At 41.1% G+C, this 23,374-nt stretch overlaps 1 protein-coding gene across 13 annotated transcripts in view; it reads left to right on the top strand.

Annotated features, from left to right (window-relative positions):
- HTR1F (5-hydroxytryptamine receptor 1F) overlaps nucleotides 1-23,374 on the top strand; it is a 2,610,837-nt gene that overhangs the window by 1,627,584 nt on the left and 959,879 nt on the right. The window contains exon 1 of one of the 13 annotated variants that reach the window (XM_069205050.1): nucleotides 9,584-9,604. The exons of the other annotated variants lie outside the window; for them this stretch is intronic. The gene's annotated coding sequence lies outside the window, so the exon portion shown is untranslated. Of the gene's footprint in view, nucleotides 1-9,583; nucleotides 9,605-23,374 lie in introns of those variants that run through there. 13 annotated transcript variants of the gene reach the window in all.

Genomic DNA, 23,374 nt, shown 5'->3' with positions numbered 1-23,374 from the left:
CCTTAGGTCTGTTTATTGCAACGTTTCAGGGGAACTCATTTTCGTCTTTATTAATTTTACCCTTTAAATGCTGTGAAATAATTTGTTGATTACTAAAAGACACTTAATAAGAATACAAATAATCATTGAACATTTTAAAGTTTTTCATCTCAGATATATGAGCATCGAATTGAAAAAAAGGATGTTTAAATGAAGTCAGCAGAAGCTGGGAATGCCATTGTAGAGATGGTAATCTAGATTTTCCTAGTCTTATGACGGAAAGTCTTAATTTTATTAAAGACACGGAGGCGAGTATTACAACGGCCAATGGGAATAGAAATGTAGTCCAAACAGTGTACACCAATCACAAGTATGCAGAGGCATTGTGACATCACTTGACTGCGAACAGCCCTCTTTTCTTGCGAGAGAGTCAATGAAAGTTAAACAATGGAACAATAGAAAACAGAATAAGAATTGCCATAATAAAAGACAACACATCGGAACAAAAGTTCAAAATCCGAGGGAGCCAAGACGGGTTCCGGTAGGTAGTTCCAGCGGAAAGAGAAGCTTGAAGAGAAGACCACCAAGCTGGAGTCCGAGACTAAGTGGAAGCTTGAGTAATGGCCAGTGGTGCTGAAAAAGGGAGGGAAAGAATAAAACAAAGTTACTATGAGAGGAGGGATAATACTCGCCTCCGTGTCTTTAATAAAATTAAGACTTTCTGTCATAAGACTAGGAAAATCTAGATTTTTTGACAAGACCGGAGGCTCCTATTATGCGAGTTTAAAGCATATTAACTACATCCAGAGAGACATTATTAATAGGTTTGCAGTAGAATACTTTAAATACATTGTCATTAGACCAGTCTGCAGATTTAAGAATATCTTCTAATCAGGAGCCTGCCCAGAATGCCTTAGAAGCCATGGCTCCTCTGGAAGAATGGGCTCCGAACATAGAAGTATCTATACCCGCCAGTGACATTAACCATTTGACCCACCTGGTAAAGTAGCCGCCGAAACAGGAAAGTGGGGTTTTCTGAACAAAATTAATAATTGGGAATGAGAAGAGGATCTTAAATCTGCAGTCTTTAGTTCATACGTTTTTAGACATTGACCAACGCATAGTTTGGGATGATCGGGAAAGTATGGATAAAACATTGAAGATAAATTGGTCTTGGTTCGGCGAAACACCTTAAACAACACCCCCGTATGTGTAAATTGTCTATTAGAAATATCTAATGCTTTAACATCTGAGATACGTTTTATAGACACTAGGCATAGTAACATGGTCAATTTTGCAGATAGCATTTTCAACGAGAGCATGGAATTATCCGGCCATGACAGAATAAATTTCAAAACAATGTTAACGTCCCATAAATGACTGTATTTAGGTAAAGGTGAATTGGAAAATTTTACTCCCTTTAACAAGCGGCAAATCAATGGATGTTCTCCCACCGGTTTTCCATTAACTGGTACATGGTTGGCCGAAATAGCTGATCGATATAGGTTGATTGTACGAAAAGCTTTGCCTTTACTGGCCTCGGCCGCTAAAAAAATTGATGATATAAATCAAATCTGCTGAAAAGGGATCAATGTGTTTTCCCAGACACCAGCTGTGCCAAATAGACCAGGCTGAAGTATAAGCCTTTTTTGTGCCTGGGGCCCAGGACCGTGAAATGTATTGGGAAGCCTCTGTCGAAATGCTCGGGAAAGATTGAGATTGCCCGAAATTTTCCATGCTGACAGGGTTAATAAATTGTCCCGTATGAGGGGATGCGATCGGCCTAGAGGATCCAGAAGTAGATCCGGGAAAGAAGGAATCAAAATCGCGAAATCTATTGAAAGTTCTAGAAGAGCTGGGAACCAAGTTTGAGATTTCCAAAAGGGGGTTATGAGAATTAAGGAGGCTAGTTGACGTCTGACATGAGCTAGGACCCTGCTGATCATGAGGAAAGGGGGAAAGGCATAATTGAGTGAGAGGGACCAGTCCTGTAAAAAGGCATCTGAAGCCAAGGCAAATGGATCTGGCCGCCAACTGTAAAATTGAGGAAGGTGGGCATTGAGGCGAGAGGCAAAAAGGTCGATTTGTAAAGGGCCCCATTTGTTGAGAATGGCGTGGAAAATTGAAGAGTGCAGCCTCCAGTCGCTTGAGTCCCGAAGGTGACGGGAATGCCAATCTGCCACTAAATTCTGAGACCCTGGAAGGTATTCTGCATGAACCGAAATGTGATTTGAAAGGCAAAATTCCCAAAACCCCTTGGCTAATTCCGCCAGAGGTTTGGATCTTGTTCCCCCCAGATGATTTATATATCGTACTGTGGATATGTTGTCCATTCTGAGGAGAATGGCACAACAAACTCGGTTTTTGGCAAGGCTTCTGATTGCAAAGGAGCCGGCAAGCATCTCTAAACAGTTGATATGCATTTTGGACTCCTCTGACGACCATGTGCCTCCAGTCGAGATTGGTCCACATCGGGCCCCCCATCCGGAACGGCTTGCATCTGATTCTAATACTAGATCTGGGGCTGATGCAAAGATAGTCCTTCCGTTCCAGGCCTCTAAATGGTCTATCCACCACTGAAGTTCTGTGCGCGAGTCGACGTCTAATGGAATGATATCTGCGTAAGAGAGGCCTCTTCTTAAATGACGAATTTTCAGTCCTTGAAGGGCCCTGTAGTGGAGAGGACCAGGGAAAATGGCTTGAATGGAGGAGGAAAGGAGACCCACAATTCGCGCCAGTGTTCTGAGAGAGATCTGAGAGCTGCGCAGGACTTGAAGTATTTCTGACTTTATTGTCTTGATGTTCGCAGATGGTAGTAAAAGGATGGCAGAAATTGAGTTTATTTGGAAACCTAAGAATTCTATAATTTGAGAGGGGGTCAGAATAGATTTTTCTCTGTTTATGATAAAACCCAAGTCTGACAGGAGAGAGCATGTGAGGGATAGGTGAGACAGAAGGGATTGAGGCGACTGGCTCATTATTAGGATACCGTTGAGGTAGATAATGAGACGGACACCTTGGGCTCTGAGAAAGGCTACCACCGGTTTCATGAGTTTGGTGAAACACCATGGGGCGGAAGAGAGACTGAAGGGTAGAGAGGTAAAATGAAAGTACTGATCTGACCATTGGAATTGCAGAAATTTCCTGAAACGGGGGTCGATTGGGACCACTAGGTAGGCATCTTGGAGGTCCAATCGCACCATCCAATCTTGTTGAAGAAGAGTATCTCTGAGATGGAAGATGGTTTCCATCTTGAAATGATGATAAACTACAAACTGATTGAAACCCTTTAGGTTTATCACAGGCCGTATCTTTTTGTTTTTCTTGAGAACTAAGAAAATCGAACTTGTAAAGCCCGTTGGATCGGGCATGGTAAGAGCGATGGCTTGCTTTTGCAATAGTGATTGTACTTCTGAAGTAATGAGGGACGCCATCTCTGTTGAAAAACGAGGAAGAGGGGGTAACTGAGTCTGAATAGGAGTTGCATAAAGTTCTATGGAATAACCCTGAACAGTATGTAGGATCCAAGGATCCGCAGTTATTTCCAACCACTTTGTTAGGAAAAAGCGGAGACGTCCCCCCACAGGAGTAGAAGAAGGAATGAGACTTACTTGGTTGAGGAGAGGTTCTCGCATTCCTGAAGCGTCTGGAACGGAAACCCCTTGATCGCTGGGGGTAAAATTGCAGCCTATACTCTTGGTAGGGCGCGTTGTGTATCCCCTGGAACCTTGGTAGTAATATGAACGGCCGGCAAAGCGGTTCCTGCCTCTGCCAGCCCTTGCAAAAACCCGCTGGGCAACATCTTCTTTAGGGATTGCTGGGCTTTATCCAGCGACGTGAAGGTTGAGACATATTTACTCAAGTCTTTGATAAAAGACTCCCCAAATAGGGCACCGTCTGTGCGAGCATTAGGTTATGGTTGCCAAATTGACCAGTTTAGGGTCGAGTTTTAGTAGCAGACCCTTACGTCTCTCATGTGTAAGAGCAGAATTTGCATTTCCTAGCAGGCAAAAGGAACGTTGAATCCACAGGGTAAGCTCTTCGGGATCGATGACGGAGCCATCAATCCTAGCTGCTTCAGCAATATCAAAAATTCGAGTTAGGGGACCCATAATGTCAAGCAGCTTGTCCTGGCAAGAGGCCCACGCCTTGTCCACACCCTTGCGTGGATCCTTGCCCAATTTTGTGAAAAAGGTCAAAAGGGGTTGATCAATAGAGGGAGTAACGGAGAGATTACCGGAGAGGGAGGGGCGAGGACACTCAGATTTTAACTTTGCCCTGGTTTGTTTGTCCAGAGGACAGTTAATTTTAGCAGAGACATATTGGGCGACATGGTCTGCAGGAACCCATTCCGTGGAGTTGGGGTGAAGGATATTGGAAGGGTCAAACATCGGGAAACCTTCAGGGTCTAGGATATTGGAAGATTGAAGGGAAGATGGTTTAGATTTCTTTGGGGGGGGGGAACATGAACCATCATCCCCAGGGGAGGACGCATCAGAGTCAGAATCAGGGTCAGGAAGGTCGTCATCCGTATCAGGGATAGACGAAATTATCAAAGGAGCAATAACATGTTTTTGCTTGGATTTATGTTTTAAATTTAACTTTGAGGTAGGTTTCCCAATGTCCAAATGTTTATACTCCTTGGAGGGAGCCTTTTGAGGAACCGCATCCTCTGCCACGTGTGAGGAAGACTCACTTTTCTTTTGCGCCAATTTTTTTGATTTTTGGGGATTTTTTATGGGAGAAAGGCGCTGACTGCATTCCCCCGCAGGCTGGGCCGACATGGACCTAGATATCATGTCAGAGAAGGAAAGTTCTAAATTCTTAGAAATTTTCTGCATAGAGGAAGAAACTGCTTGCTGAACAGAAGTTTTGATAAATGCAGACAACTCGTGCCTGATATCCTCAACTTCCATAGAAGGAGAATTATCTGAATCTATAATGAAGCTAAGAAAAAACAGGGAGGAGAAGGGTTAACAAAACCAGGAAAAAGGAGAAGCTCTGCCTGTGGGCGTCGCTAATGCTGCCAGAGACAAGGGGAACACAGGAGGAGGAGGACTGGGGCTCCTGTGTGAAGGCAGGTGGTAAGAATTACTGAAGGAAAAGCCGAGCGCTCAACACAAGCGCTGAAAATGGCTATTTATAACTGCCGGGAGCTGCGGTGAGGAGACGCGCTGTTCGGGACGCCGGGTTTCCTCAACGCGAAGAGAATAACTGACGTTGAGGAAACCCGGTAAAATGAAGGAAGCGCGCGCTCGCGCGCAGAAGTAATTCGAAGACGGTTAGGGGAGCGGGAGGGCGCTACAAGGAATGCGGCAACATGCCGACTGTTCAAAAGGAAAATACACGGGTAAAGAGCGCGTTTGCTAAGCGCGAGGTCAACACAAGTAAAATTGCAATTATATATATATAGAGTAGTAAAATTAGATAAATTACACGGAGACAAGATGAAATGGTACTTAGCTTGACTGCAAGCAGCAAGAAAAGAGGGCTGTTCGCAGTCAAGTGATGTCACAATGCCTCTGCATACTTGTGATTGGTGTACACTGTTTGGACTACATTTCTATTCCCATTGGCCGTTGTGTTTTAGCCTTCTGGGAATCGTAGTATGTTTCTTGACTGCTGCTATTTATTAAAGTAAGAAAAGAAATGCATAATAGGAGCCTCCGGTCTTGTCATAAAATCAAGATTTTAATTCCACAAAGCATATCATAGCTCCCCCTGTCTCTCTGAAACGTGCACAAATGTGCAGCCAACTCCTGATTGTGTGGTACCATAAATAAAGATTTTAACTACAGTATCTGAATAATTTCTAATTAATATTTGTACTGAGACAAATCAAATTGTTTTCTAACTAAATACATAAAAACAAACATTAAAATGAAAAACACTACTTGATCGATTTTTTATAGATTGCTTCCCACAATAAACAACATTCAATATAATAAAAATGTATTTGATGAAAAAGAACATTTCAATTCATATCATGCTCTTTGCCTTATCAATCTCTAACTAAAAGTGTCCCACAATGGAGTACTTCATATATAATACCTGATGGTTAAGTGAGACAGAACATTGTGATGCATAGACTTGTAATATAAAACATGTTAGCCCACAGTCAATATTGTATGGGATGATGGGCCTCAGTATAGTGTTCAGAGTAAACCAATAATGCATTTCATGATCATGATTTAAATCGAATTTAACAGTCTCAGCCTGGAGAATTTAGAGACTTTCCTCTTTGTTCCATTTTCAGTTCTTTGTTACCTCCTCTTGGGTTTGCTGAGATCTGTCCAGTACCAAGAAAATCAAATCTCCTATCATGTTCTTGGTTTTTTATAAAGTGTTCATCCAAAGGAAATTTGGTATAGTGTATGCACATTTTTCAGTAATGGTCTTGAATAAGAGTTTTCAGAGGTATCTTGGTACAACCAATGTAAAACTTTGAACAAGGACATTTTATTGTATATATTCCAAATGAGCTGTTGCAACTGATTAGCTAATTGATAGTACAGTAATATCCATTGCTGAACACTATATTATGTTTCTTGTGTATCCCTAATTTACAAATTGAACAGTTATGGCAAGTGAAGAAACCATGATTTTAGCCTTGGCTTTTTTTCAAGGTCGAAGTAAGAAGATCTGTTTTAGATTTCTGGCTCTCTGAAAGCCCATCTGTGAATAATCCATTACATTATTATTTAGTACTTGGTGGAGCCTCAGCAGATGCCAATGTTTTTTGTGAATTTTCTGAAAATGAAAATTACAATTGTGAAAATTATTTATGAATCATACTGGATCTTTGTCTTTTGGTCCCTGCTGTGATAGTTTTATAATAGTGTTATCCTGAGAGTTTCTTTTACTAATCGGTTAGTTGTACTGGGTACGTGCTTACTATATCCTCTCTCATAAGGTCTTGGGTTTGATTACCTAAGAAGTTAATACATAGCTGGATATACTTCTGCAGTTTCTTCTTGCTCAGAGCAGTTTAATTATACTTGTTGGGTGACAGATGTCAGCTGTAAGTATGGAATTTGGAGCAGTTTCTTTTCCCTGAGGTGTCGTATGGATTTAGCCATCATCATTAAAGATAGTCAGATCCAGGAAATCCACTTGAGCATTAGAGGTATTGTATGTAATTTCAATATTCCAAGGGTTAAAATTCATGGTTTGAATGTATGCTTGCAAGGGTTGGCTATGTCCCTGCCATATCATAATAATCATGTTTGATAAGATGTTCAAGTTTCTTATTCCATAGCCAGTATTTCTCCACCTCACCCATAACAATACAGACTTTTGATGAAACAAATTTGGCTCTGATCACAGCCCTTTGTTTCTGCATAACAATTCCTGGTTAAAGCAAAATACATTATTTATAAGACAGAACTCCAACATCTCTATGATCATTTGACTTTGTTAAAGGGAATAAACTGATGTTGTTGACAGACCATGTGTCACTGCCAAAATAATTACATTCGCACACGTAACAATACCTTGAAAAATCAATATAATTTCAATAGTACACATAAATTTCTATATTATATACAGTGTAGTCAAAAAAAAAAAAAAAACAATACAAATCAATCTACAGTCACAATTTGTATCCCAAATATGTTCCACACAAAACAATCCAAAAATTATTTTATAATGTCCTCTCCACAGTCGACAAATAATGATCACCAGTTCCAATTATGTATCCCAATTCCACAGACCAAAATGGTTTTTATCAATTCAGATTAAATTTCTGTAAGTAGATCCAAAGGTTTTCCAATTCATCCAGCAATTCTCTCCTTTATCCTTATATTTAATCCCATTGTCTTTGTCCCTTTGTCTGTCCCTTTGTCAACACGTGTTTCATCCGGGGAGTGTCCCTGGACTTCTTCAGGACTTCCTATAATAGTATTATATGCATACCATATGTAAAACATTTATTATGTAATCAGAGCATCTCCCAATTTAGATTGTGACAAGATCATTTCTCATTATGCAGTGAGAATCCATATCAATCCCATATCCATAATTGTGACAAAATGTGTCATGTATCTGTCAATATTTTTAAAACCATATACCTTATATAAAAAGTAGTGACTCGTGATTCGAAACATACATGCAATTCTCTTCCCAAATAAATTCAAATTATAAAATGTGCACATCCCATATATAAAAACCACCTCATTCCTTTATACAGTGAATTTCTTAGTGGATGCCCATCCACAAATATAGATTATATATACCATATTACAACTGATCGTACCTTCACAAAATCCTTGATCAATATATATAATCCATTTTCCTTTACAAGCTGTTCTTTTTATTTCTTATGTCCTACTTGGACACAGGTAAAATGTTTATTTATACAAAACATCCTTACATAATGTATTCCTTAAATAAATAAATGTTAAGCTTACACTCACCTAATGCATAGATATCTCCCTTGTGTCTCTATACGTTACTCTTATGTTCTGAATACTCCTAGAAAAGTCATATGAAAAATATACTATTTAGGAATCTTTATGTTTGTCTCTACAACTCCTACAAAGTTTTTTGTTATTGTACTACAATTATTTCTGGCCCCTATATATCATACGCTTACCTGACGTATATCTTGAAACGCGAGTACGCTACGGTGTTAGCGTTCTATTAAGCTCCAATATTTCAAACAGAAGCTACGTAGCTTCCACCTATTTATGCGTCTCCCTCTAAAATAAAAATCAAGGACAGACTAAACATAACTCTCTCCGTTTCCGGAGTCACAAACATCAAAAACGGACTCCATTTCTTTTCAATCTACCTATTGCGCTCGATATTGTTACCTAGTAATAATTAGCCTAAGCTGTAACATTAGCGTTACCATTGCGATCCAGCGTAGCGTTTTTTTACTGGAACAACCTCAAAACTCAAGTTATCTGTGTATGAAATGCCACAATCTCCAACCCCACCATACAATCCCATCTTTATGATTAATAGAAGTATAGAGACTGACTACATCAGTTGCTGCAAAAAGGTTATTTTGCCAGTCCATATTCTGTGATTTCCAGAGAATATCAGTTGTTTCCCTAATATAAGATGGAAGCAATGTCATGAAAGGTTGTAAAATGGCCATCAATATATTCCACCAGTCTGGAGCATGTAGAGTTAATCCCCACCTTGATAGGTCTTTGTTTTGGGGGAATTCCCTTCTTGTGAATTTTTGGTAACAAATATAGTTTGGCCATTTGAAGGGTAAGTGCTATAAAGGGACTGTTTTTCTTCTCATGTGAGTTGTCCTTTTTCATGTCCGCTCTCTAGTTTCTCCTTCAGTGACCTTTGGGTATTATCTGTTGGATTTGTTTGTAATTTCTCATAATAGGTAGTGCCCTGCAATTGTCAATAGGTGTCCTTGAAATAATCATCCTTAAGTAATAACACCATATGTCCTCCTTTGTCTGCTTCTTTGATTATAAACTCTGATCAAAGCCATAACTCATGTAATCCTTGTCTTTGGTTAAAGGTGATATTTCTGGGTAAAAATGTCATTTTCCACATATATTTTTGACATTCTGTTTCTAGATCAATATTATTTTAAGGTGGTTATTCTGGAAGAAGCATGAATTTAAGATTGAAGTTACTCTGAGCTGTATCTCAAGTAAGTATCAATGTCAAGTTCTTGCACAGTCTGAATCTTTGAGTCCTCTCCTCATCTGCTGGGATTCTAGTTAAATTAGTTATTAAGGTTATATCGTAAGGTACTTGAATTGTACAATTGGTTGTTTGGAGTGGTTTGGGTGGGAACAATTTCATGATTGATTGGGGTTTATTTGCAAAGTAGAGCTTGAATTTTAGCTGATTTGTAAATCTGAATAAATCAATCTTAGTCTGTGATAAATCCCAATGGGCTGTTGGGGGGAAATGCCTGGCCTTTATTTTGTACACCCAATTGACTCTGTTCAAGAATGATTGTGGAATGATTTACTATTAGTTGTTCTTGTTGCTTTAAAAATGTTTTTGTTCCCTGCATTAAGACCTGGTAGTCACTCCTGCAATTGATTGATGTCCAGTTCCTCGTCCTTGTTATTGTGGAGTCTTGGTCCTTGTATCTGTAGGAAATACATTTAGCTAATGGTATTTTTGAATTTTGGCTAAAAAAATCAACTCCCATTTTTGAAGCATTTCCTTCTACTTCTGCTGCGGGTGAATACACCAGATGTGGAAGCTGTTTCTCATGTGGAGACTTGAATGGAGCTGATTGGTTGCTCTTTTTTGACCCATCGAACCTTTTTAACAAAGGGAGACCCTGCCTTGTCAGTAGGCAATTTAATCACTGCAAAACTGTTGTTTTTTTCTTGTCATCAAGTCCTCCTCATATTCATCTTTCACCCGCTTTAAGATCTCCAAGTTTTTCTTCGTAATATCACCGCAATTAGATTGTTCAGTTCACTGAATTATCTCATCAACTTCCTATTTACTTTTTCATGTTCCTCCTGGACTACATCAATAACCTGTCTAATAATATTGTTGGATCCTTCTCTAAGGTTGTCTTCCCATTTCTGTATCTTCATTGGATCACTAGTATTCCTAGGGATTCGATCAGTTTCAAAGTATTTATTTAAGTGAATCTGCCTCACACCAGTTTGCTGGTTTTCTTTTAATAACTTTTTCCAATGCCTGAAATGTTACTTTGGCTAAAGAAGGGCTTGGTTTAGAGAATTCATGGCTCCCTCTGCCCTCACCCAACCGTACGCTGCTCACATCCATTTTTCCATCTGCATCAGGAGTTGGCCGCAGCCTGTCTCTCTGGGTGTGAGAAAGTATGAGAGGGTGTATCTGGGTGTGAGAATGGCTGTCTGGGTGTGAGAGTGGGTGCATCAGTGTCTTAGTGGGTGCATCAAGGTTGGTGTGGGTCTGTGAATGGGTTAATGAGGGTTTCAGTGGGTCTATGAGTGGGGGCATGAGTTTCTGAGTGGGCCTGTGAGTGGGTGAACAAGGGTCTTAGTGGGTCTCTAAGTAAGTGCATGAGTGTCTAAGTGGGTCTGTGAGTGGGTGCCTAAGGGTTTGAGTCGGTGTGTGAGTGAGATAAAGAGATTGAAAAAGGGAAATTGAGACAGAAAGAGAGTGAGAGAGCTAGAGAGTTTTTAGGGTTTGATGGATGATATACTTAGAATGGGATTTTTCTGGACAAATTGAAAAGACAAATGTATTTGTCAATTAAAAAGATTGAGATCATCTTTCAGTATGAATCTTTTAAATGTTTTAAGTTTAAAAGAAATTAAAGAAAGAAAATGTCCAGGGACACACCTGGAGTAGAACTGTCAACTTTCAGTGTGAGGGTCTGTGCCCTTAACCTTTCGGCCATAGGTGACACCTTACTATGATGCTTCCAGACATACCTATGACAGTCAACCTATGCATGTGATTAGAAAGAAAAGGGATGTTCCATCACTAGGAAGCTTTAACAGTCAGAAGGATTTGAACCTTAAGCCTACCGAGTGACAGTACAAGACCATGACCATTAGGCCAGCAGTGACTCGGTTCTGCTCTGCTCCCAAACGTAAGTGTAACATTCGTTCCAAACATCTTGCTAGTTTGGCGGTTTGAAGTCATTGCATGGAGAGAACATTACAATGACAATCCCTCTCTCTCTCTTCTATCCCACTAAGGGATTGAAGAGAGAGATAGAGAGAGAGAGAGAGAGAGAGAGAGAGAGAGAGAGAGCCAGAGAGAGAGTGAGAGAGACAGGACCGCAGGGGGAGACTGAAGGTCCCCACTGTCCTAGCCAGCTCCTTATGCACTGTGGGACCCAGAATTTCTCCCTCAAGCAAGAAGCTCCTTTTAATAGCAGCTTCCCACCTGCTGGAGAATTGTTTTCTTATTTGCATGCAGAGAAGAAATATGAAAACTGCAGGGGAGCCGCACTGCCCCCTTAATTTTGTTACATTGCTCTGGGGAGGTGGCATCCCAGAACTGCATGTGGGCCGCACTGGCCCCCCGCATTAATCCATAGTTAGTCCCCGGGAGGTGGCGGTCCCCGGGCTTTTGGGAAGGCCATTCAGGCCTCATCCATTTTAGGCAAACTCTTTGCCCAGGGAGGTGGTGTCCTTGGGGTGTGGGGGGCACGTGGCCCCCCAAACATTACTATGTTACAGCCCTGGGGAGGTTGTGGGCCTGGAGGCTAATAAAAGCCCCAGGAGGGGGCCCTGTGCATCCCCCTCCTTCTCAATGTCCCCGGGACTTGGTCCTCCCGGGGGATGTTTACAAAACAAGCACAGGAGGGTGATCTTGTTTTTTTTTTCATTTTTGCCAGATCCGTGGATCCACCGTGAATTGCGGTGAATTTTTTTTTTTTAAATGCTTTTTCTCTGGGGGTGTCAATCTGGGACCCCGGCACCTGAGCTAAGTGGTCAGGCTGTCCCTACCCTGCCCCTTTCCTTATGTTTGTACCTTTTTCTCCAAGCCAAGATTGCTGCCAACCCTTCCTTGTTAAAGTGTTTGCAGCCAATCAGATCTCAGCACAAGATCGGGAGGGTTCGCAAAGCCTTCACGTCTCTATATTTACAAATTTCATTTTTCTTTAATTTCTCAAAAACTACTAAATGGATTTACACCAAATAACAAAAGAGTTGCTTTCTGGACTAAGAGCTATTTTGTGCCAAATTTGTTGTAAATCCGTCAAGTAATTTGGTCACTATTCCTGTTGAAAATTCTTATGAAAAAATGCATGGGGAATAAGTATTCTGGGACCCCCCTCCTTTTTCCTGGCCCCCACTTGACGGATCACCCTGAAACTTTCCAGACAGTAGCTGAAGAGAGTTTTTTTTTTAAAAATGTTGGGAAGATTCATAAAATGGCACCAAAGTTATTAGCAAAATGAAAAAACGCTTCTTCTATACAAGTGAGGTCCTAACTATAACTATCCAGTGGTGACTGCCACTAGGTAATATTAATATTTATATATATATATATATATATATATATATATATATATATATATATATATATATATATATATATATATATATATTTATATATGTATATATATATATAAATATATATATATATATATATATATATATATATATGTGTGTATATATATATATATATATATATATATATATATATATATATATATATATATAGATATCCACAGCACACTGATCATAAAAATGGCACGTTTTAGCTGCTGGTGGAGTTGTGAAGCTATCATTTATCATTATCCCTAATTAGATTTCAAACACCAAAATCAAACGGTGCGCTCCCGGTGGCTTTAGTTTCCAAATTGTTTAATTGAAATCAGGATAACACCAACGCGTTTCAACCATTGTTCGTGGTGGCTGGGTCTGTTAGCAATGTGATCTCCACTATCATGCCTTTATACCCTGCTAGGCATTAGGGTACTGGTAGTCGATGCTTCGTCCATTCTGACAATTCAGTTGCTCATTTAATTTAGAGTTCTTGTGTCTATGCACGTGTGTTTTGTGAAAATGTGTCCATAAATCATATGAAGGTGCAGAGGTTCGCCTGTCTACTCAGTGCTAAAAAGGTTTTCACTTTTCCTCATTTCACCTCTATTATTCATTCTCATAACGTAGTCTGTATATTAAACATATATCTTTCTAAAACCACCAGTTCCATTCATAAGCAACTCCTTCCATTTACCCAGTCTTTTTAATTAGGAAATCACTGTTGTTTCATGCAGTGCATGAGTGGAAAACCCACCGGATCCCAATCATTGCTGGGGTCGCATCAGAGTGGAAGGACATTTTTCAAGAACATATGTTCACTGTACTTCATGAGCGAGTCCCAGATTCCTCCATTACAAAAGTTCACAAGCGTATTTAAGTACACATCTTTCCAGGCTATCCTCATCTTCAAGTGGCACATGCACACACAAAGATAAGTATCTCATTTGTTTTCTTCTGCAGAGACATAGATGTTTAAAAGTTCCCTTCACGCTGGGCACTGCTGTTTATGTTACAATTCCAAGGCACACTGGTCATAAAAACAGCATGCTCTTGGTGTTTGTGCAGTGGTGGAGATATGACCATTATCCCTAATTAAATTTCAAACACCAAAATCAAACGCTGTAATCCTGGTGGCTTTGTGTTATGTTGATGTCAATTAAACAATTTGGAAACTAAAGCCACCGGGAGTGCAGCGCTTGAAATATATATGTATATATATATATATATATATATATATATATATATATATATATATATATACACACACACACATATATATATCACAACAAAAGGCCACATTGCAGCCTGCGCGCTCTAACTGCCGGTGCCAACACAGGGGTTGTGGCCAAGCCTCCAATATTATTTAATCAGAAACAAAAAGATTTGCACTCCAGGATCCAGTTCTTCAGCTATGTTTTATTCAGTCAAGCACAAGTGCCCCCACCACCGACGCGTTTCGACCACTAGGATTTTGATTAAGGATAGAGCAGTCCCTCCTCAGTTTCCACTATATTGTCCGTCAAGCCCTAAGGAATGCTGGTATTTGTAGCCTGTATATGTTTTCTATTTACTAACCACATAGATATTATGATATTGTCATGCACATTGCAAAATCATAGCTTAGTGTCATATTATCAACCAAAACCTCTTATTTCACGCCGCTTGTAATAATTAATTTCATCATTTGGCAAAGTATTGTAAACACACAAGGAGACTGAAACAATATAGCTTTCATACAACATACCCAAATTGTCTCTGTTGAATTATATTAATAGCTTAGTGCTACAGTAGCTAGTTTCTAAATACTTAATGACGATATAGAAGAGTTCTATTATCAGACGTCATTGAAAGAAACATAACTTAGTGCCATGTTTTATAGCAACCCCCTCTCTAGCTAAAAGCCTATGTATTCCATTTACGATCATTTCATTATTTGACAATGCCATGCGATTTAAAACAAGATCAAGATGGCATTGCTGCCTTCATTATATTGCACTTCTAGTTTAGTGCTAAATCTAATCGACCATCAGTCTTCCTCTCACGCTCAAACATGAATATTGCCTTCAAGTCCTATTCATACCCAAAGTGGAGGGAGGTGCCAATGTTCAACACCACCCATGTGAATTTAAAATCAACTCAACTTCAAAACAGGAAGGTAAAAGAGTTCCCAAGTGTTACTATATATTCTTCAAATATCTTAGCTGTGCGGTTTTCCCTCTATTGAAAAAGTCTCAAAGATATATGTATAGCTCTTCATCGGCTTTGAGACCAAAGGGAAGGTGGTCCTCAGTCTCACTATATTCTTGGACTCTAACTGGCAAAGTTCTAAAGTTTGCTCTCACTCCCTTTCGTTCATTGGTACATGGGCTATCTCAAAGTAACGTAGTGTTCTTTAATCATTGCTGTGATATTGTGTGCAATGTTTTGCCATTGGGTAGCTCTGGTCCCTATTACAAACTGCACGTATATGATCCAATATATATTTCTTTAATTTGCACATTGTACTGCCCAAATATTTCATCTCACAATCACATTTTAATACGTATACAATATGGGTCATCTCACATGTGATTTATTTGGTGAATTTTGCATGTTCATTCTAAAGTGTCCTTCCTTCCTATTTTCTCCTATGTGTCATGTTTTTCATTTCAGACATTTCACAAAGCCCATACCGTTATTATCCAACCAGGTTTTGTTGCTCTCACCAATGAAATGGCTCTTTACCAGTTTATCCTTAATTGAGGGTGCTTTTCTGAAGTAAAAGTTAGGTTGTGTTCCTATCAAAGGACCCACATCTGGATCCCCTTTTAAAAGGTTCCAATGTTTGTCCAAGATTTTATAAATTTCCTTACGTTCTCTGCTGTATGTCATAATCATTCTTGTCATTTGTTCCTTGGTTTTATCAAACCCATCTTTTCCTCTTGGTATAAATGTTTCAATCCTTGGAAGGTTTTGCACTTTCGCTGCCCATTGCTTTATGTGCCATTTAGGGTAACCCCGCTTTTCAAACCTTTGTTGCACATCCTTAAAATGTTACCTAATGTCATTGTCATTTGAGCAGTTTCTTCTCACTCTTATGAATTCACCATAAGGTATGCTCTTAATCACATTTTTGTGTGTGAAAGCTGCTCCCATGTAAGACATTGTTCGTTGAAGTGGGTTTCTGATACATTGTTGTTTCCAAGGCATCCTCTTGTACATAGACTTTGATTTCTAAGAGTTCTATTTCAGTTTTTCTGGTTTTGTATGTAAACTGAAGACCAATCTTATTATTATTCAAAAAGGCATGTTTCAGATAGTTCTTCATCTCCCAAATTGTACATGAGATCAAAACAAGTTTTAAGGGGCCAGATGTATCATGATTTCCAATAGTGATTACCAAATTGTGATTTTTTGCGAATTGCAATTAAGTAATCGCTATTGGAATGTTTGAATCTCCAGGAGTTTCATATAGCGACTCACAAGGGCTCGCAAATGGACCTACCTCATTAATATTCATGAGGTAGGTCACAATTTGCGACCCATTGTGAATGGCTACGATCACAGGGATAGTGGCTTGCTGGCCTCAGCAAACCACCATGTCTGTGAATGCTTTTATATAAAGTAATCTTTTTTTTTAATGCAGCCAGTTTTCCTTAAAGGAAAACAGGATGCGTTTAAAAAAGAAAAATGAAAAGTTTTCTTTTTATCTTGTAAGATTAGGCAATGCTCCATGGACCACTGCCTGCGCCTAAAAAATGTTTTTGCATGCATTCACAAACGGGAAGGAGTCCCTTGTGGACTCCTTCCCCTTTGCGAATGGATTAGCACCAATTTGAAATTGGTGCTAACAGCGATTGTTTTGCGACCGCATTCACAGTCACAAACCAATTATAAATATCTCTGAGATTCAGTATTTGCAAGGGACGTCCTTGACACGCCCCTTCCTAATACCGAATCGGTATGGAGTCGCAAATCCAATTCGCGATTCGGTAACAAGTGACTGAATTGGAAATTGGACTTGATACATATCAATTTACAATTGCAAAAAATGTTTGATATATCTGGCCCAAGATCTTGTATTTGTTCTATAATCAAATTGGTTTCTTGCATACTCAACAGTTCTCATTTTATATTAGTCTCCTTTGTTTTGGCAAAAAAAAACAAGTTTGATCTTTCGTACAACTTTGTAAGGATCTATGTGCAAATTTAGCTTAAATTGAACTATTCCCTGTCATTGCAAGAATTCAAGATGAGTAAGAGGTGATGTGTTTTTTGCTTCATTACCATTATGTATGTGGTACTAATCTTGCTTACTAATAACCAAACTCTCAAATATCTCTCCCCCTTTCCTGCAAACTGATTCTGTACTTTGGGCCGTGTGCATGATATTTCCTTAGGTTGGCAGGTCCCGGCCTTGTTTCATTTTGGACATTAAATGACATTTTTGAAAGGATTATTAAATTTACGGAGATTTACTGTTCTCAAAATATTGTCCAGACATTTCTGACGCACACAAAATGCCAAAGTATTCAGAAAAAAGCAAACAAATCTATAAAATAATGTAATTTTCAATTTAGGACATAATTGATCAGTTTCAAAGAAGCTTTACAAAGCATTATCACATTAGACATTTTTTCAAACTCTCATCTCGATTACCGGTCAAGTTTAGACTACACATTATAGCTTAATTCCACCAATTTAGTTTTAGTAGTTTAAAACTTTCCAAGAACAGGCATGGAAAAATCAATATATATGAATATCTCTCATATGCCTGCAAGAATGATTAACAGAGACTCATCTAAACCCTGCAAAAGAGCATTAGTCAGTAACAGGAGGGGGCAGTAAATATAAGTAACCGTACTATTGTCCTAAAATCTGTGGGTTGACAATACACTCATTTATTCACCCTTGTTGCTCAGTGAGTGGGCAGTGATTAATCAATCACATTGATGTAACATATATTAAAGAGAAACCATTATGCACATATTTACCTTGACTCTCATGCTTTGGTCCAGATTTACGAAGATTTTACTTTGGGTTTGTGTTGGACCTGGCTCTTTTTAAAGGGTTATCTTCAAACATTTTGCCTTCTTCCTCCTGTTTTTCTGACCCTCTTTTTGATGGCTTTGGGACTCTGGGCACTTCAACACTGGTGATCAATGCTAAAGTGCATGTGCCCTCTCCTTTAAACATTGCATGATTGGCTTACACCTGTTTCACACATTTAATTTACCTGGAAGTCCCTTGTACAGTGGTATCCTCTATACCCAGGTCCTGTCAATTAAATGCTACTAGTGGGCCTGCAGCACAGCTTGCACCTCTCACAGAGGTAGCCTTTCAAACCTGTCTCACGCCTGATATAGCAGGGCCTGCATGCGCAGTTCACTGCCACATTGACTTGGTATCTAAAGTTACTTGCCAAGCCTGAAACTCCCCTTTTACTACATGTAGGTCACCGCAAAGGTAGGCCATGGGTAGCCCATTGAACGGGTTGCTGTGTAGCTAAAAAAGTAGGACATGTGCCAGCATTGTGTGGCATGTCCTAGTAGTGATAAATAGCCTATTTGGTTTCTCACTGCTGTGAGGCCTACTCCTCTCATAGGCCAGGATTGGAAATTCCCTTAAAGGTACTCAAGTGGTAATCTCTGATCTGTGAGGAGTAGTGTGGGCATGTTTGGTATGTTTGGTATGTTTGGAATGGTAGTTAGAAATCCTGCTTATTGGTGTAGGTGGATGTTTTATTACTATTTTTAAAATGACACTTTTAGAAAGTGGACATTTCACTTTGCTTATGACTATTGTGCTTTGCAGCCTGACTCCAATCCACGTCTAGAGTATAGTGACAGCTGGGCTTTGTGCGTACTTTCCAGACAGCCATCACACAGGGAGGGTGAAGGTGTAACAGGATTACATCTGCATACTGAATGGTCTTCCTGGGCTGGGAGAGAGGGAGGTGGGGTGCACTTACATTTGTATAGGCTGTGTCCTGCCCTCACACAAAGGGCTTGTTTAACTCCCACTGATGTCTGGAGCCAGGGCTTGGAGTGAAAGGGGATGTTCTGCACTTCTAAGGTCCTTTTGAAGTTCCCCCTAGATCAAAGACATTTTGAGTATAAGTACAGGGGCTGTGACCCTATGATTTTAGACACTTCATGGGACTTATAACCAGACGCTGCTGGCTCTTTTTGCTGCACCAATGGACTGCTGTGCTGCCAGAAAAGAGCACCTCTTGGACTATTCTGCCCTGTTGTGCTGGCCTGCTTGGTTGCTAGGGACTCTGCCACTTTCCTTAACCCAGTGTGCTGGTCTGCTGCCTGCCTGCTTGTGCCTCATGCTCCCCAGTGTTCTCAAGAGACTGGTGGGTGTCTCTCACTGCTTCTGGAGGATTTTGAAGGATTCCAGTGACAGCCCCGAACTGGCTGTGGGACCGGAGTCGGCTTGCCTACAACGTCAAGTTCAGCACATGGTAAGGCCCTGTGTTCCCCCCCCCACGATTTGTGGGGGGAAGTGTCTTGCCTAGGGAGACCAGCACCTCAGAATGGGCTATACCAGTAGTGCATGACAAGCGCTTTTCCCTTCGGGCCCCAGGATCTGAGGGGTACCTGTTGTTTCCTCTGCACGGCCTCGCCAGGGAGACAGTCACCGGCAGCGAGGAACAACCCCAGAGAAGAGCAAACCTACCTAGCCCTGGGAGCCCCATAGCAGAGCAACGCCCCTGCTGTTAAACCCGGTATGGCGTGCAGGAGGGGAAGTGTGGCTGGCTAACGGGCGGTGCCACAGGAAGGATGCATGGAGTTTCCTTCCCCCATTTGGTGATCTACTCGCTAGCGCTTTTAGGTCCAGGCACTCCTCAGTGTAGCAGAGTGTTGGGCTTCACTTCAGGCGAGGCCCCTAAGCCAGGAAGCTTGTCTAAGAGTACCATAATTCCTCTAGTGGGAGAGCCCAGAGCAGCCACATTGGCCGTTCAACATTCTACATGAGGGGAACCTGGTAAGGTCTCAGCACCGACGTGAAAAGTGTGTGAGCCCTCTTTCCTCCTCTTGTGACAAACCTTTGGGGAGGCATCTATGGCTCCGTGGATGGGACAGGAGGGAATCCTCAACAGAGGACCCAACCATGTTAAGTCCCTCAGTACAGTAATCAATGTTGTAGGTGGGCAGGTGGCCCCATAATCCACATTTGGGTGAATAGTTCACTGCATGACTTATAAGCGCAGGTGCGTCATATCTATGTGTTGATTACAGTTGTGGGTGGTATTGGGTGATTTCCATGCCTTATTCATCAGATGTAGCAGTTTGTGTTCTGAGATGGAGGTATGTCGTAGACCTCATACTGGTCAGGATAACGAGTACTAGTTCAGGGGCCGAATCATAAGCACAGTAATGTTTGCTTTCTTGATGTTTTGCAGCAGTCGTTTCTAACTACTGCATCCTATGCCCTGATGTGAAGATGTATGTCGCATTTATTCTGACAAAATAATGAATACTCTTTCAGGGACAGCAGAGTGCCCAGTAGGATGTATTGATGACATGTGCAACCTACAAGTCTGTATCTTATTGCACTATGATGGTTTGACAATTGCCTAGTTGGCAAAGTAATTATTGGTTAATGCGTTCTGTTTTTGGTCTATGTTTTATATGCAATACAGTTTATTTTCATATTATACTGTGTGGAGTCTCTTTTGTGGTGCATTTAAGTAATGTAAACCAGTACTGCTTTGTTTTACTCTGCGTCAAGGGAGGTGTTCCATGGTTGTTCCATGGATGTTCCCGTGCAACCACATATGGGGGCATATTTAAATGCCCCTAGTGCCACTGCAGCATCACATTATGTGGCCTGCACCATATTCACAAGGCGGAACTAAGCCACATTTTGTGGCTTAAAGTCGCCTTGTAAATATGGGCCTACCCAACGCAGTTTTCTGCGACAGAGGGGTGTGCAATGGGTGTTCCTGTGTGCCTAACCATGCAACACCAATTGCGTTTTGACACTGCCCCAGATTTACAAGGAAACGTAAATCTGAGTCAGCGCCAAAAACGAATGCCACCCCAGGGGTGATGTTAGCATGGCGCAATGAGGAGAAATACTTTTATTTGTGTTCCCCCCCCGATTTGTGGGGGGAAGTGTCTTGCCTAGGGAGACCAGCACCTCAGAATGGCTATACCAGTAGTGCATGACAAGCGCTTTTCCCTTCGGGCCCCAGGATCTGAGGGGTACCTGTTGTTTCCTCTGCACGGCCTCGCCAGGGAGACAGTCACCGGCAGCGAGGAACAACCCCAGAGAAGAGCAAACCTACCCAGCCCTGGGAGCCCCATAGCAGAGCAACGCCCCTGCTGTTAAACCCGGTATGGCGTGCAGGAGGGGAAGTGTGGCTGGCTAACGGGCGGTGCCACAGGAAGGATGCATGGAGTTTCCTTCCCCCATTTGGTGATCTACTCGCTAGCGCTTTTAGGTCCAGGCACTCCTCAGTGTAACAGAGTGTTGGGCTTCACTTCAGGTGAGGCCCCTAAGCCAGGAAGCTTGTCTAAGAGTACCATAATTCCTCTAGTGGGAGAGCCCAGAGCAGCCACATTGGCCGTTCAACATTCTACATGAGGGGAACCTGGTAAGGTCTCAGCACCGACGTGAAAAGTGTGTGAGCCCTCTCTCCTCCTCTTGTGACAAACCTTTGGGGAGGCATCTATGGCTCCGTGGATGGGACAGGAGGGAATCCTCAACAGAGGACCCAACCATGTTAAGTCCCTCAGTACAGTAATCAATGTTGTAGGTGGGCAGGTGGCCCCATAATCCACATTTGGGTGAATAGTTCACTGCATGACTTATAAGCGCAGGTGCGTAATATCTATGTGTTGATTACAGTTGTGGTTGGTATTGGGTGATTTCCATGCCTTATTCATCAGATGTAGCATTTTGTGTTCTGAGATGGAGGTATGTCGTAGACCTCATACTGGTCAGGATAACGAGTACTAGTTCAGGGGCCGAATCATAAGCACAGTAATGTTTGCTTTCTTGATGTTTTGCAGCAGTCGTTTCTAACTACTGCATTCTATGCCCTGATGTGAAGATGTATGTCGCATTTATTCTGACAAAATAATGAATACTCTTTCAGGGACGGCAGAGTGCCCAGTAGGATGTATTGATGACATGTGCAACCTACAAGTCTGTATCTTATTGCACTATGATGGTTTGACAATTGCCTAGTTGGCAAAGTAATTATTGGTTAATGCGTTCTGTTTTTGGTCTATGTTTTATATGCAATACAGTTTATTTTCATATTATACTGTGTGGAGTCTCTTTTGTGGTGCATTTAAGTAATGTAAACCAGTACTGCTTTGTTTTACTCTGCGTCAAGGGAGGTGTTCCATGGTTGTTCCATGGATGTTCCCGTGCAACCACATATGGGGGCATATTTAAATGCCCCTAGTGCCACTGCAGCATCACATTATGTGGCCTGCACCATATTCACAAGGCGGCACTAAGCCACATTTTGTGGCTTAAAGTCGCCTTGTAAATATGGGCCCACCCAACGCAGTTTTCTGCGACAGAGGGGTGTGCAATGGGTGTTCCTGTGTGCCTAACCATGCAACACCAATTGCGTTTTGACACTGCCCCAGATTTACAAGGAAACGTAAATCTGAGTCTGCGCCAAAAACGAATGCCACCCCAGGGGTGGTGTTAGCATGGCGCAACGAGGAGAAATACTTTTATTTCCCCTCATTTTTGCTTTTTCTATGTGTGCTGCATTCTGCATGCTGCAATAATTCTCTGCAACGCAGGCATCCTTCCACTATGGTGCTAGGGTGCCTGTGTTAGCACTACAGAGCTTTCAGCGCTAGGGGAAACACAGGGGTGCACCCTATTTTTGTAAATACAACACATCCCTGAAGTGACGCAGCATGGTGTTGCCAATTTTGGTGCTGCACTGCATCACTTTTTTGTAACTATGCCCCATGATTTGTGAAGCAGAACCCAATTTACTAACAATAGTAGACATGATTTTGTGCCAAAAATTGCCACTTGAAAGCGGGCATTAAAAATATTTCTTACTTTGCATGTGTGCTGCACTGTACAGCACACATCCAAAGTGGGAAAAGTGTTAAATCACTCTAAGCATAGTCTTTGTACTGGAATGGTTGAAATTCCCTGGCACTAATACCATGTTCCATCATGCTCCTCATTTCTTCATTCTAGCTAACGCTGCATAGTTCTCTGTGCAACAGGCTTCTGATCTCCACTAAGAGATCAGGAAATGCCCAAACTGATATCCATTTTAACACTGATGACTTTTGTCCTCATGACCAGGTTATAGCAATGACATGACCCACAGTTAATGGAAGTCGATATACAGTAATAGGACACATGGTTTTTCCTGTGGTACAATGGGAGGTTTTAGAATTACTTTTCCTGTGTTAATTTATGCAGTTTGGCATTACCGGACCCATCAATCCACCCCAAATGTAGATGGTGAGTGCAAG

The sequence above is a fragment of the Pleurodeles waltl genome, chromosome 8 (assembly GCF_031143425.1).
Source record: "Pleurodeles waltl isolate 20211129_DDA chromosome 8, aPleWal1.hap1.20221129, whole genome shotgun sequence".
NCBI lineage: Eukaryota > Metazoa > Chordata > Amphibia > Caudata > Salamandridae > Pleurodeles > Pleurodeles waltl.
This window is presented reverse-complemented; position numbering and strand designations above follow the sequence as displayed.